Genomic DNA, 7,500 nt, shown 5'->3' on the forward strand with positions numbered 1-7,500 from the left:
CCTGAGCTCTCATTTCATCTAAACTTATAATAAAGCTTCCTCGTGTGATTACAGCAAGTCGGTCTCCGTGTCCTACTGGGTGCGCGTTTCTCCCGAGACTGGAGTGGGGGACTCCCTTCGGGGGTCTTACAAAATCACCCATCGGCAAGGGGACACAATCAGAACTGACTGACACACCCTTCATGTACAAGGGCCACTTTCAAAAAGACCAACTGTGCATTCAAGTACTGTTTTGAATAATAACAAACTTGTGTGCCCTTCGCCACCAATTCCAAAACATTCCTGCTGCCCCTAAAACAAACTCTAGACCAACTGCAGGCACTCTCCCTCCACCACCCTCCTCCTCCTGAGCTCCGGAATTCACTAACCTACCCTCTATCTTTGTGAACTTGTCCTCTCTATGATCATTTCTATTGAGCAAATGCTGTCTCCTTTGGTATAACATAAATTATTGAAATCTGTCTAATGGCACCAAAGGCAATGAGCTTTAAGGCACATTCCTGAGAGTAGTGGGGCCACCTGAATCCAGTCTCTTCAAATACCAAGGGTTGGTTACACTGGAACACTCTGGGGTTCTTCCCAGCTCTAAAATAACTCTACAGCCATTGATATCCAGTCGAATGTGTATTTTCAAAAGCAAAAATATTGTTCCCAACTCAGTTCCAGGGCCTCAGTGCCAAGACAACCCAGTGCTGGGAATCGAACTCAGGACTTTGGGTGTAGTTGGCAACGGTTCTACCACTGAGATACACCCATTATTTTGAACCTTCCTTCTGAACGGACAACAAACAGAGCTCCAGGAGCCCCACTGGAAAGGAAACTCTAAACTTGATGGCGCTACGTGAGGTCTCCTTCCTCCCGCTCTGGTGCTTGTTTGATTCACTCAAGCTCGGAAAAGAGCAAACACAAAGAAATAGCAGAGGGAGCCTGGGGCTGGGCTAAAGACAATGGCCGAGGTCATTCTGCCTCTGCACATTCCTGGGGTCTCTAAACCCACACGGAGGGGAGCAGGGTGAAGGGGAGGGGGAGTGGCGGGGATGGGGTGGGGGACCTCACTGTCGGTCTCTGCTCAACAGAAGCAATGACCAAAAACCCCCGGCCCCTGGGACCTTGCAGAGCCGCCCGGAGGCTCAAGGGTCCAGACCCGTCCTCACCCCACCCTCAGAAGGAATCCAGTCCAAACAGCCCTTTGGAGGACGAGACGTCCTGCAAATATTTACTCCAGCCGAGTTTACTTTGTTAAAAGAAAGATGAGAGAGACTTCAGCGCAGTCTTGCTGGGATCCACGCCCAGCCTTTGCTCCTTTGGGTTTCCCTGGGTAGTTTGGAGAAATTTTTCATTTAGTGCCTCTAGTGAGACAAAGAAACTAATTTCCATACACACAAAGAAATTGGCCCATAGCTTGGTAAATGGACCTCCCTCTGCCCACCCCCACCCCCATTTTTTTTTAGCACACCTCATAAAATGCCTGCAATCTTGAACCCAAAATCCATACAAAGATCTCTCAATCCTGGCTCCCCAGCCAGTGGTCAGTCTCGGGTTAGTCCTCTACAGATGGGAGCGCAGTGGGTGGCTGGCCTATTTCCCTCTGTGCCCTGCCCATCACCCCTCCCGCCACCGCACACCTCTCTTATCTCTGCCGCTCCTCGCTCGATATGACCTCATCTTTCTGTCCCACAGCCCCCTCTAGTCAGTGAGCCCAAAGTTGACAACCAGAGCTAGCTCCATCCAAATGCTTTCCTTCCTCTAACCCCACCCCGACCCCGGAGCTTGGCTCAGAAGGCCCTGGGCAGGGGAGGTTAGCACCAGCGGACTTGGCATCAATCTTCCTTCCTTCTTCCTTCGGAGACTCCTGCCCCCAGCTACTTCAGAGATTAAGGCTGCAGTCTCCCTTTACTTTCTTTGGGCCGACCGCCCCGCCCCACACCTGCCAAGCACACGCTAGCGCTCATCCCTCCCCACTCCCACCCCACGTTGGCAGCCACACTGGATCAGGTCAAGCTCCTGCCCCTCCTGACGCCCCTTCCTCCAGTTGCCGTCACTGCAAGAGCAACATCTCATTTAAACTTCCCAACAACAGCATTTGGGCATCTTCCAAGGTCCAGAATCTAGTAAGTTCAGGGCCCAGGAACGCCTGTCTCCTTCCTGCCTTTGCTGTTTTCCTCAGACGTAAAGATTCCTCTGTCTGACGGGCTCCTTCCTTGCCAGGGAGGCCATGCCTTCCTGTGGCCTCAGCGCTCCAGAAGTCTGTGCGCAGTCCAACTGGATCATGAGCAAACTTCCAGAACACAGCTCCTATCGGGCCTAGAAATAGGGCAGGACGCCAAGATTCTGTCTAGATAAAAAATTTATTAAGGCGGAGATTTCTAGAAACCCATTTTTGATATTTAAGATTCCTAAGGGAGATGTTTGCTCCTCTGAAAAACAACATTCTCTTCACAGTAGCCAGTTTCACAGCAGCTTTGGGATGACTCAACTTGAGAATAAGTTAAACATAGCTGCATTTGGCCATTCACACGAGGAAAAACAGGGCTACAGAAAACCATGGTTTGAGTTTGATCAGGTGGGTTTAGGATCTGCTAAGAGTTTAACACCCTCCAAACTAGGGGATCTCCACAACAATTATCCCTACCCTGTTCTAAAGGGTGTGTGAGAAACAATAGGTCACAGCAAACCTAAAAAAAAAAAAAAAAATACAATATTCTTTCTGACAGTCAAAAAATCAAACTCTTGTCTAACTGGGGAGATAACCATGAATTGCTTTAAGTAAATAAAAAAATAGTGATACCCAGGCTGAGGAGACAGCTCAGTGGGTAAAGTACTCACCCTGTAAGCATGAGGTCCTGAGTTCGAATCCCCAGAACACACATAAAGCCAGGCACAGCGTGAGTGCATGCGTGTGTGTATACACTCGAGTGTTTTCCCAGCATGCCTATGGCCTGGTGAGATCGATAATGAAGCTAATCGAGCTTGCTGGAAGCTCGATAATGAGCTAACATGGTCTGGCATATACATAAGCAAACAAGAGACCCTACCTCAGGAAGTCAAGAGCCACACTAGCCTCCACACTTGAAACATGGCACCGGCACCAGCACTCACATAGATTAACATGTGGGCATGCACACATACACCATACATACAACCCACACACAAGATAAAAGCAACAATACCCTGCCTTCCATAATAACATCACCACGTGCCTTGCACGTAAGAAGCTGTGCTATAAAATATCATCTCAGAGAGTATCCCAGGGTAGAAACTTGCAAGTCAGGGGAAAACACCATCTATTCTTTCAGTCGGAAGCTTTTTCAAGCAGGGATCGTGTCTACTTTACCTACAAAAATTTGGCAGAAATACAGAATTCCACACATTGTTGATAAAGTAACCTCAAGTGGACTTTTCTTTTTCTAAAGTAAGGCTCTCCTTTTTCTAAAGTAAGGCTCTGTGTAGCCTCTCCCCTCCTGCTCCCTGAATTTTAGTGTTAGGAAGAAAGTGCGAGTATTCTGTTTGACTAACAAAACATTTACCAACAATGCTTGTCTAACAGCAGCACAAGTGTCTCGTTTAACACCCAGAGCTTCAGAGGATCAGAGAGGTTAAGCTACTTGCCAGAAGTCACCCAGCTTGCAAGAGGCAGAACCTGGCTGAGACCAGGTCTGTTTGATGCTGAAGTCCAACACTCCCAAGATCCCCTTGACCTGGAAACAGCTCCCAGCGGCAGAGATCCTTCCCTAGAGCCAGGAACTAAAAGAGGATGAGCCTAGGAGGAGTTGTTTCTTGCTTACCACATATGCTCTTAGACCAATAGACTTTAGAAAAGAAACTCCCGGGGAGACCCCCGACCCCGCCCAACCCTGACCCCGACCACGACCTCTAGAGTGAGCAAGAACAAAGGCCAGCCACATCAGGCTAGGCTCCCTTCCGTCATGAGCTCTATTAACTCAGGCTGACCTGCTTGCCTTTGGAGCAGTCTTGGTGCACCAATTGCCCAAACTCTGTCTTGCTCCCCTTCCCTCCCCTCCCCACTGCCCTGGGCTCCCTGGATTCAGCTGTTCTTTGCTCTCAGGCCTTCTGGCCTACCTTCCTTTTCCTTGACTTTTCTTCAGAAACCTTTCCATAAAGGAACATACAGAGTCCTACCATCTCCTGCAGATTGTTGAAATCCGACTGGTGGCCTTTAGCTGGCAAAGTAACATTCCAGACCACTTGTGGCTAAGGCTTTGTCTCCACATCATTGCCAGTCTGTGGGGAGGAAAGGCCTCATTTCACATGGACCCTGATATCTTGCTCCTCTGAATGTGCCAGAAGTTGAGGGGCTGATGCTGAAGCTGTCCCTGGAAGCTGTCAGCTGGACCCCATAGTCACGGTCAGGCAGACTCCCGCTCCAGCCTCTGGGCTTTTACCGAGGCTGAACATCTCTGGCTCTGGCTTTTTGCTCTGCAACAGTGCTGAATAATCTAGAGAAAGAATGTCTTGAGGTCAATATCTCTGTGGTTTCATTGGCTGCTCTCCCAAATAAGGAATTCTCGGATTCCTGCATGCCAAACTCCTCCAAAGCAACTTTGTAACCAGATGGACGCTGGCTGCCTTTGTGAAGCCTCTGGGTGTGTTCTCTGGAAGGCCTGGGACCCTCACTAGCTGCTGTTACAGGGTTGGTACTAGGGAAGCCAAGCCCACCTTGAGGGCATCACGAAGAATTCCCCCCAAAACATTTGCGGTGATAGTGTGGTGATCAGTCCCACGAAAGTTTTCCCTTGAAGAGTTTGAGACAAAAACAAAAAGGAGCATGCCTCACCCCCATCTAGGTCACTCGGAGGCCAAGGCTGCACGAACCGTAGTATTAGCACATATGCTGTGCACTCCATACTATTTGATCACAAACATGCGTGGTATTTTACTCATGTGACAGGAAATACCATTTGCACAATATTAAACCACAGCAGTCTCCCAGCACCTTCGAAAATTACCAGCTCCATTCCCAACCCACCCCTTCCTTGTGGCAATTAACCTTCACTTTTCCTGACTATCGGCTGAAGCGTGTTTCCTTATCTGTCCCCTTCCTTGGTTCTGAGAGTAGTGACAGATGCTCTCTGACCAGACTCTTACCGAGTCCAAAGCCTGCTTCTAAAAGAGTCAAATCAATTGTGCCCATGGAAACCTGAGCAATTGTGAACAGTGTTTAAATTTTCGTCCTCGTTTTAGGATGACAACCCCTTCCCCTCCCCACCCTTACCCTACCACCCCTCACCCTCAGCCACCACCCCCACCCTGGCTCAGAATGTCTACCTGAGAAAACTCAGGGCTACCTAAAGACTGTGTATCCACCAGCTCTGGAGACCTGGCCCTGGGCTCCAGGGGAGAGCAGGACTCTGAGAAAACCCGTATGTAACCATTCCACGCTCCTGTGGACCACCCACTCCCGCTTTGTGGAGTCCAGCCTGGGCTGCACAAGCCAACACTGGGCTGAGGGCAGTTGAGTTGATACTCTTTCCCTTGCTTCTGGTTAGGATCCCTACTTCCCCTCACATGTGAGCAGATAGCAAACCAAACCACCCCGGAAGGGTCTTCAAGGAACTCAACTTTGGAGCTGGGTAGGGTGCTATGATTTTAAATTGTATTGTTTGGGGCGGGGGGAGGGGGAGCTGTCTGTTTGCTGTTGTATTGGTATCTTGATGTGTCCCGATGCTGGGGGTAGAAATCACAACCCTACCTGTGCTAGGCATGAGCTCCACCAGAGTTGTACCCTCAACTGTGCATTTTTATGTCTTGTGTCCTGACATTTGAACAGGTATTCACCACTATCATACACACTACAGAAACTTGAAAAGTGGAAGCCCAGAGCTTCAGTTTCTCATCTGCCCAATGGTGACATGTACATTTACTTCCCAAGCCCAGCATGGAGGCTCAGACCCTAGGAGGCTGAGGCAGGAGTGTCCTAAGCCCAAGGCCACCCTGCACTACACAGTGAGCTCACTGGGTTAACCTGTATAGCCTGAGATGAACAAGCAAACAAGTGAGTTTGACCTCATGTCATTGCCTCATAGTAAGAAGCTTTGTTACTGTTACTATTTGTTACTATCTGTTACTATTTGTTACTATCTGTTACTATTTGTTACTCTCTCCCTGCTTCCTCTCTGCCCTTAGCCTATAGAACACACGGGTTCTTCTAGTGAGGAGGAAGGTAAGGAGCTCTGGAGGAGGCTGGAGAAGTATTAGCCGGATTGATAGAAGTCCTATCTATAACAGTCTCTGCTCGGCCTCACTCAGGACCGTGTCCTACCTCTGGTTATGAAGGTGCAGTTTCCATGTTGGAGCTTGAATCCCCCTCAGGGCTGTTTCTTTGTTGTTGGCCTAATGTTTGCGTACCCACAAAATCCATAGATCAGTATCCATTGAAACTCTAATTTCAATGTGATAGTGTTTGGAGATAGGGCATCTGGGGGGCGAATAGGTAATGCAGTACACTTAGGAGTGGATTATGTAAAAGAAGAGAACAGAGAGGAGGAGGGGGATGGGAGAGCAAAAGTCCAGTTTGCTGTCTTCAATGAACGGTCTTCATTATCAACTTAACTGGGCTTACAATCACCATGGAAGCACACACACCTCTTGATGTGCTACAAGAGTATTTCTAGGAATTTTTCACTGAAGAAGAAAGACCTGCCATAAATGTGGGTGCTTGGTGGAGGCCATGCAAAGAGAGCTGCACTGGGCAGGCAAGTTCCCTGGAGAAGGCCCACTGTCCTGTTCAGCTGTGATGGGTGTGCTCTGGAGAGGCACGGTCCCAGACACTTAGTCCCAAGATTGCTTCTCGCTACTAGTGTACTTTCTCATGTTTGTTATTACCACATTCCTGCTTTATTTGGCTTGGTGTGAGTGGACACTGGGAAACTCTTACTACCTGTAGCCTGGTGTGATTACTTCCAGGGTGATGGCCCACCCTATTGGGCACATTTCCTGCAGATCAACATGAAGATGAACTTTCATGAACTAATGATATTTAGATGAGTTAATGACTTTATAGAATTCCTGATTTGATTCAAATAATTTTAGAAAGTTTAAGAAGATGGTTTTAGTTCTTTGGCCAGAAAGATGTAATAAAGTTAGAATCAAGAATAGAATGTGCTTCCTCTAGTAAATAGTTAAAAACTGCATAATTAGGAATGTAATGAGCTTTTATAAACTGCACAAACAGGAAAAATAGGCTTAGGACAGATTCGTGATCAAAGAAAAACATTCATTCTAGGCCAGGTCCAAGGATTTAGCCACAGGTGTGTACCATGATAAAGCAAGGTCATGTGAAACTGTAGCTTTGAACTTATACTGAGCTTATAGAGTAAAGCACTGCTTTGAACTTATATCAAATCTTTCTGTAACTCCTTTTTTATGTAACATTTTATCTATGAGATAATTTTTCTTACATAGAAGAATTTTGTCTAAAAACATTATAAAAAGCAAAAGTTAAGGTTTGGTGCAGTTCTTTTCTGCTTCACCCAATGTGCA

This window comes from Rattus rattus, chromosome 7 (genome assembly GCF_011064425.1).
Source record: "Rattus rattus isolate New Zealand chromosome 7, Rrattus_CSIRO_v1, whole genome shotgun sequence".
Taxonomy (NCBI): Eukaryota; Metazoa; Chordata; class Mammalia; order Rodentia; family Muridae; genus Rattus; species Rattus rattus.